Source organism: Arachis stenosperma, chromosome 5, assembly GCF_014773155.1.
Source record: "Arachis stenosperma cultivar V10309 chromosome 5, arast.V10309.gnm1.PFL2, whole genome shotgun sequence".
Lineage (NCBI taxonomy): Eukaryota > Viridiplantae > Streptophyta > Magnoliopsida > Fabales > Fabaceae > Arachis > Arachis stenosperma.
This window is the reverse complement of record NC_080381.1, coordinates 38,887,995-38,896,667: the sequence shown is the minus strand read 5'-3', so window position 1 is coordinate 38,896,667 and position 8,673 is coordinate 38,887,995. Positions and strand designations below refer to the sequence as shown.

General features: G+C 41.3%; 1 non-coding gene across 1 annotated transcript; it reads right to left on the bottom strand.

Moving 5' to 3' along the window:
- Positions 1-1,097: 1,097 nt before the first annotated feature.
- Positions 1,098-1,205, bottom strand: LOC130984699 (small nucleolar RNA R71). The gene has a single exon (XR_009088614.1). It is a non-coding gene; the product is annotated as a small nucleolar RNA R71 (small nucleolar RNA).
- Positions 1,206-8,673: the final 7,468 nt, after the last annotated feature.

The window sequence follows — 8,673 nt, the reverse complement described above, 5'->3', positions numbered from 1 at the left end:
TTCTTTCCATTTTTAAAAAAATACTTGCTAACAATTAATGAGTTGATTCAACATTTCAAGTATGTTGCCTTTTCTGTCGAGAGAGGTTTAATGTATGAATCATATCTTTTAAATTTCTTGTTAGCCAAGTCATTAATTTTCAAAATCAAATCTTTTTAAATTGTTTTTCAATTATATCTTTTCAATCATATCCTTTTAATCACATCTTTTTCAAAATTGTTTTCAATCATATCTTTTTTATTTCTAATTTCAAAGTCTTTTTCAAAAATCACTTTATTTCTTTCCCAAATCATATTTTTCGAAAATCATTCTTGAATTTTTCAAAATATTTTTAAAATCTTTTTAATTTATTTTCGAAAATTTCTTCCCCTCTTCTCACATCCTTCTATTTATGGACTAACACTCCTCCTCAATGCACAATTCGAACTCTATCTTTCTTGATAAGTTCGAATTCTTCTACCTCTCCTTCTATTCTTCTTTTCCTCTGACACCTCAAGGAATCTCTATACTGTGACATAGAGGATTTCATATTTTCTTGTTCTCTTCTCTTTCATATGAGCAGGAGCAAAGACAAAAGCATTCTTGTTGAGGCTGGCCCTGAACCTGAAAGGACCCTGAAGCGAAAGCTAAGAGAAGCTAAAGCACAACTCTCTGTAGAGGACCTAACAGAAATCTTCAAAGAAGAAGAACCCATGGCAGCCGAAAACAACAATAATGTCAACAATGCAAGGAAGGTGCTGGGTGACTTTACTGCACCTACTCCCGACTTCTATGGGAGAAGCATCTCTATCCCTGCCATTGGAGCAAACAACTTTGAGCTTAAGCCTCAATTAGTTTCTCTAATGCAATAGAATTGCAAGTTCCATGGACTTCCATTGGAAGATCCTCATCAGTTTTTAGCTGAATTCTTGTAAATCTGTGACACTGTCAAGACCAATGGGGTTGACCCTGAGGTCTACAGACTTATGCTATTCCCTTTTGCTATAAGAGACAGAGCTAGGATATGGTTGGACTCACAACCTAAAGAAAGCCTGAACTCTTGGGAAAAGCTAGTCAATACCTTCTTGGAAAAGTTCTTTCCACCTCAAAAATTGAGTAAGCTTAGAGTGGAAGTCCAAACCTTCAAACAGAAGGAAGGTGAATCCCTCTATGAAGCTTGGGAAAGATACAAACAATTGATCAAAAAGTGTCCTTCTGACATGCTTTCTGAATGGAACATCATAGGTATCTTCTATGATGATCTGTCTGAACTGTCCAAGATGTCATTGGATAGCTCTGCTGGAGGATCTCTTTATCTGAAGAAGACGCCTGCAGAAGCTCAAGAACTCATTGAAATGGTTGCAAATAACCAATTCATGTACACTTCTGAAAGGAATCCTGTGAACAATGAGACAAATTAGAAGAAAGGAGTTCTTGAGATTGATACTCTGAATGCCATATTGGTTCAGAACAAAATATTGACTCAGCAAGTCAATATGATTTCTCAAAGTCTGTCTGGAATGCAAGCTACACCAGGCAGTACTAAGGACGCTTCATCTGAAGAAGAAGCTTATGATCTTGAGAACCCTTCAATGGAAAAGGTGAATTACATGGGAGAACCCTATGGAAACACCTATAATCCTTCATGGAAAAATCATCCAAATCTCTCATGGAAGGATCAACAGAGACCTCAACAAGGTTTCAACAACAATAATGGTGGAAGAAACAGGTTTAGCAATGGCAAGCCTTTTCTATCATCTTCTCAGCAACAGACAGAGAATTCTAAGCAGAGCCACTCTGACTTAGCAACCATGGTCTCTGATCTAATCAAAACCACTCAAAGTTTCATGACTGAAACAAGGTCCTCCATTAGAAACTTAGAGGCACAAGTGGGTCAGCTGAGTAAGAAAGTTACTAAACTCCCTCCTAGTACTCTTCCAAGCAATACAGAAGAGAATCCAAAAGGAGAATGCAAGGCCATTAACATGACCCACATGGCCAAACTTGGAGAGGAGGAAGAGGCAGTGATCACCACTGAGGAAGACCTCAATGGACGTCCACTGGCCTCCAATGAGTTCCCTAATGAGGAACCATGGGAATTTGAGGCTCATAATGAGACCATAGAGATCCCATTGGATTTACTTCTGCCATTCATGAGCTTTGATGAGTATTCTTCCTCGGAAGAGGACGAAGATGTCATTGAAGAGCAAGTTGCTAAGTACCTTGGAGCAATCATGAAGATAAATGACAAGTTATTTGGTAATGAGATTTGGGAGGATGAACCCCCTTTGCTCACCAAAGAACTGAATGACCTGACTAGGTAGAGATTACCTCAAAAGAGACAGGACCCTGGGAAGTTCTCAATACCTTGTACCATAGGCACCATGACCTTTGAGAAGGCTCTGTGTGACCTAGGGTCAAGCATAAATCTCATGCCTCTCTCCGTAATGGAGAAGTGGTGCACGAAATTGTGATCACTACAACTTCGCACAACTAACCAGCAAGTGCACTGGGTCGTCCAAGTAATAAACCTTACGCGAGTAAGGGTCGATCCCACGGAGATTGTCGGTATGAAGCAAGCTATGGTCACCTTGTAAATCTTAGTCAGGCAGACTCAAATGGGTATGGTGATGAACGAATAAAACATAAAGATAAAGATAGAGATACTTATGTAATTCATTGGTAGGAACTTCAGATAAGCGTATGAAGATGCCTTCCCTTCCGTCTCTCTGCTTTCCTACTGTCTTCTTCCAATCCTTCTTACTCCTTTCCATGGCAAGCTTATGCAAGGGTTTCACCGTTGTCAGTGGCTACCTCCCATCCTCTCAGTGGAAATGTTCAACGCACCCTGTCACGGCACGGCTATCCATCTGTCGGTTCTCAATCAGGCCGGAATAGAATCCAGTGATTCTTTTGCGTCTGTCACTAACGCCCTGCCTTCAGGAGTTTGAAGCACGTCACAGTCATTCAATCATTGAATCCTACTCAGAATACCACAGACAAGGTTAGACCTTCCGGATTCTCTTGAATGCCGCCATCAGTTCTTGCCTATACCATGAAGACTCTAATCTCACGGAATGGCTGGCTCGTTTGTCAGACGAGCGCTCGGTTGTCAAGCGATCAACCATGCATCGTGTATCAGGAATCCAAGAGATATTCACCCAATCTAAGGTAGAACGGAGGTGGTTGTCAGTCACACGTTCATAGGTGAGAATGATGATGAGTGTCACGGATCATCACATTCATCAAGTTGAAGAACAAGTGATATCTTGAACAAAGAACAAGCGGAATTGAATAGAAGAACAATAGTAATTGCATTAGTACTCGAGGTACAGCAGAGCTCCACACCTTAATCTATGGTGTGTAGAAACTCCACCGTTGAAAATACATAAGAACAAGGTCTAGGTATGGCCGTGAGGCCAGCCTCCCAAAGAGGGTTCAATCATAAAAACATGATCAAAAGATGTCAAATACAATAGTAAAAGGTCCTACTTATAGAAAACTAGTAGCCTAAGGTTTACAAAGATGAGTAAATGACATAAAAATCCACTTCCGGGCCCACTTGGTGTGTGCTTGGGCTGAGCAATGAAGCATTTTCGTGTAGAGACTCTTCTTGGAGTTAAACGCCAGCTTTTATGCCAGTTTGGGCGTTTAACTCCCATTTTGGTGCCAGTTCCGGCGTTTAACGCTGGAATTTCTTAAGGTGACTTTGAACGCCGGTTTGGGCCATCAAATCTTGGGCAAAGTATGGACTATCATATATTTCTGGAAAGCCCAGGATGTCTACTTTCCAACGCCGTTGAGAACGCCGTTGAGAAAATCCACTTCGAGTGCAGGGAGGTCAGAATCCAACAGCATCTGCAGTCCTTTTCAGTCTCTGAATCAGATTTTTGCTCAGGTCCCTCAATTTCAGCCAAAAAATACCTGAAATCACAGAAAAACATACAAACTCATAGTAAAGTCCAGAAAAGTGAATTTTAACTAAAAACTAATAAAAATATACTAAAAACTAACTAGATCATACTAAAAACATACTAAAAACAATGCCAAAAAGCGTACAAATTATCCGCTCATCACAACACCAAACTTAAATTGTTGCTTGTCCCCAAGCAACTGAAAATCAAATAAGATAAAAAGAAGAGAATATGCAATGAACTCCAAAAACATCTATGAAGATCAGTATTAATTAGATGAGCGGGGCTTTTAGCTTTTTGCCTCTGAACAGTTTTGGCATCTCACTTTATCCTTTGAAATTTAGAATGATTGGCTTCTTTAGGAACTCAGAATCCAGATAGTGTTATTGATTCTCCTAGTTAAGTATGATGATTCTTGAACACAGCTACTTTATGAGTCTTGGCTGTGGCCCAAAGCACTCTGTCTTCCAGTATTACCACCGGATACATACATGCCACAGACACATAATTGGGTGAACCCCTTTCAGATTGTGACTCAGCTTTGCTAGAGTCCCCAATTAGAGGTGTCCAGGGTTCTTAAGCACACTCTTTTTGCCTTGGATCACAACTTTATTTCTCTTTCTTTTTCTTTCTTTTTCTCTTTCTTTTTCGTTTTTTTTCTTTTTTTTTCTTTCGCCTCTCTTTTTTTTTGTATTCACTGCTTTTTCTTGCTTCAAGAATCATTTTTATGATTTTTCAGATCCTCAGTAACATGTCTCCTTTTTCATCATTCTTTCAAGAGCCAACATTCATGAACCACAAATTCAAAAGACATATGCACTGTTTAAGCATACATTCAGAAAACAAGAATATTGCCACCACATCAAAATAATCAAACTGTTATAAAATTTAAAATTCATGCAATTCTTTTTCTTTTTCAATTAAGAACATTTTTCACTTAAGAAAGGTGATGGATTCATAGGACATTCATAACTTTAAGGCATAGACACTAAGACACTAATGATCATAAGACACAAACATGGATAAACATAAGCATGAATTTTCGAAAAACAAGAGAATAAATAACAAGGAGATTAAAGAACGGGTCCACCTCAGTGATGGCGGCTTGTTCTTCCTCTTGAAGGTCTTATGGAGTGCTTGAGCTCCTCAATGTCTCTTCCTTGTCTTTGTTGCTCCTCTCTCATGATTCTTTGATCTTCTCTAATTTCATGGAGGAGGATGGAATGTTCTTGGTGCTCCACCCTTAGTTGTCCCATGTTGGAACTCAATTCTCCTAGGGAGGTGTTCAGTTGCTCCCAATAGTTTTGTGGAGGAAAGTGCATCCCTTGAGGCATCTCAGGGATCTCATGATGAGAGGGGTCTCTTGTTTGCTCCATCCTTTTCTTAGTGATGGGCTTATCCTCATCAATGGGGATGTCTCCCTTTATGTCAACTCCAACTGAATAACAGAGGTGACAAATGAGATGAGGAAAGGCTAACCTTGCTAAGGTAGAGGACTTGTCCGCCACCTTATAGAGTTCTTGGGCTATGACCTCATGAACTTCCACTTCTTCTCCAATCATGATGCTATGAATCATGATGGCCCGGTCTAGAGTAACTTCGGACCGGTTGCTAGTGGGAATGATTGAGCGTTGGATAAACTCCAACCATCCTCTAGCCACGGGTTTGAGGTCATGCTTTCTCAATTGAACCGGCTTCCCTCTTGAATCTCTCTTCCATTGGGCGCCCTCTTCACAAATGTCAGTGAGGACTTGGTCCAACCTTTGATTAAAGTTGACCCTTCTAGTGTAAGGATGTTCATCTCCTTGCATCATGGGCAAGTTGAATGATAACCTTACATTTTCCGGACTAAAATCCAAGTATTTCCCCCGAACCATAGTAAGCCAATTCTTTGGATCCGGGTACACACTTTGATCATGGTTCTTGGTGATCCATGCATTGGCATAGAACTCTTGAACCATTAAGATTCCAACTTGTTGAATGGGGTTGGTAAGAACTTCCCAACCTCTTCTTCGGATCTCATGTCGGATCTCCGGATATTCACCCTTTTTGAGTGAAAAATGGACCTCGGGGATCACCTTCTTCAAGGCCACAACTTCATAGAAGTGGTCTTGATGCACCCTTGAGATGAATCTTTCCATCTCCCATGACTCGGAGGTGGAAGCTTTTGCCTTCCCTTTCCTCTTTCTAGAGGTTTCTCCGGCCTTGGATGCCATAAATGGTTATGGAAAAACGAAAAAGCAACACTTTTACCATACCAAACTTAAAAGGTTTGCTCGTCCTCGAGCAAAAGAAGAAAGAAGAGAGTAGAAGAAGAAGAAATGAGGAAGAAGGGAATGGCTTTGTGTTCGGCCAAAGAGGGGAAGAAGTGGTGTTTAGGTTGTGTGAAAATGAAGGGGTGAAGAAGGGTATATATAGGGGAGGGGGGTCTCATGGTTCGGTCATGTATGGGTGGGTTTGGGAGGGAAAGTGGTTTGAATTTGAATGGTGAGGTAGGTGGGGTTTTATGAAGGATGGATGTGAGTGGTGAAGAGAAAGATGGGATTTGACAGGTGAAGGGTTTTTGGGGAAGAGGTGTTGAGGTGATTCGTGAATGGGTAAAGAAGAGAAAGGGTGGTGGGGTTGGTGGGGATCCTGTGGGGTCCACAGATCCTGAGGTGTCAAGGAAAAGTCATCCCTGCACCAAAATGGCATGCAAAATCACGTTTTGAGCCAATTCTGGCGTTAAACGCCGGGCTGGTGCCCATTTCTGGCGTTTAACGCCAGGTTCTTGCCCTTTTCTGGCGTTTAACGCCAGTCTGGTGCCCCTTTCTGGCGTTAAACGCCCAGAATGGTGCCAGACTGGGCGTTAAACGCCCATCTGCTAGCCTTACTGGCGTTTAAACGCCAGTAAGTTCTTCCTCCAGGGTGTGCTGTTTTTCTTCCTGTTTTTCATTCTGTTTTTGCTTTTTCAATTGATTTTGTGACTTCTCATGATCATCAACCTACAAAAAAACATAAAATAACAAAAGAAAATAGATAAAATGTAACATTGGGTTGCCTCCCAACAAGCGCTTCTTTAATGTTAGTAGCTGACATATGGCTCTCATGGAGCCTCACAAATGATCAGAGCAATGTGGGAACCTCCCAACACCAAACTTAGAGTTTGAATGTGGGGGTTCAACACCAAACTTAGAGTTTGGTGTGGCCCTCCCAACACCAACTTTAGAGTTTGACTGTGGGGCTCTGTTTGACTCTGATTTGAGAGAAGCTCTTCATGCTTCCTCTCCATGGTGACAGAGGGATATCCTTGAGCCTTAAACACAAAGGATTCTTCATTCACTTGAATGATCAGTTCACCTCTATCAACATCAATCACAGCCTTTGCTGTGGCTAGGAAGGGTCTGCCAAGGATGATGGTTTCATCCATGCACTTCCCAGTCTCTAGGACTATGAAATCAGCAGGGATGTAATGGTCTTCAATCTTCACCAAAACATCCTCTACAAGTCCATGAGCTTGTTTTCTTGAGTTGTCTGCCATCTCTAATGAGATTCTTGCAGCTTGCACCTCAAAGATCCCTAGTTTCTCCATTATAGAGAGAGGCATGAGGTTTAATTACACTTGACCCTAAGTCACACAGAGCCTTGTTGAAGGTTATGGTGCCTATGGTACAAGGTATGGAAAACTTCCCAGGGTCCTGCCTCTTTTGAGGTAATTTCTGCCTAGACAAGTCATCCAATTCTTTGGTGAGCAAAGGGGGTTCATCCTCCCAAGTCTCATTTCCAAATAACTTGTTATTTAGCTTCATGATTGCTCCAAGGTATTTAGCAACTTGCTCTTCAGTGACATACTCATCCTCTTCAGAGGAAGAATACTTATCAGAGCTCATGAAAGGCAGAAGTAAGTCCAATGGAATCTCTATGGTCTCATTTTGAGCCTCAGATTCCCATGGTTCCTCATTGGGGAACTCAGTGGAAGTCAGTGCACGCCCATTGAGGTCTTCCTCAGTGGCGTTCACTGCCTCTCCTTCCTCTCCAAATTCGGCCATGTTGATGGCCTTGCACTCTCCTTTTGGATTTTCTTCTGTATTGCTTGGAAGAGAACTTGGAGGGAGTTCAGTGACTTTCTTGCTCAGCTGTCCCACTTGTGCCTCCAAATTCCTAATGGATGACCTTGTTTCAGTCATGAAACTTTGAGTGGTCTTGATCAGATCAGAGACCATGGTTGCTAAATCAGAGGGGTTCTGCTTAGAATTCTCTGTCTGTTGCTGAAAAGATGATGAAAAAGGCTTGCCATTGTTAAACCTGTTTCTTCCACCATTATTGTTGTTGAAACCTTGTTGAGGTCTCTCTTGATTCTTCCATGAGAAATTTGGGTGATTTCTCCATGAAGAATTATAGGTGTTTCCATAGGGTTCTCCTAGGTAATTCACCTCTTCCATTGAAGGGTTCTCAGGATCATATGCCTCTTCTTCAGATGAAGCATCCTTAGTACTGCTTGGTGCATTTTGCATTCCAGACAGACTTTGAGAGATCAAATTGACTTGTTGAGTCAATATTTTATTCTGAGCCAGAATGGCATTCAGAGTATCAATCTCAAGAACTCCTTTCTTCTGATTAGTCCCATTGTTCACAGAATTCCTTTCAGAGGTGTACATGAATTGGTTATTTGCAACCATTTCAATTAGTTCTTGAGCTTCTGTAGGCGTCTTCTTTAGATGAAGAGATCCTCCAGCAGAGCTATCCAAAGACATCTTGGATAGTTCAGAGAGACCATCATAGAAAATACCTATGATGCTCC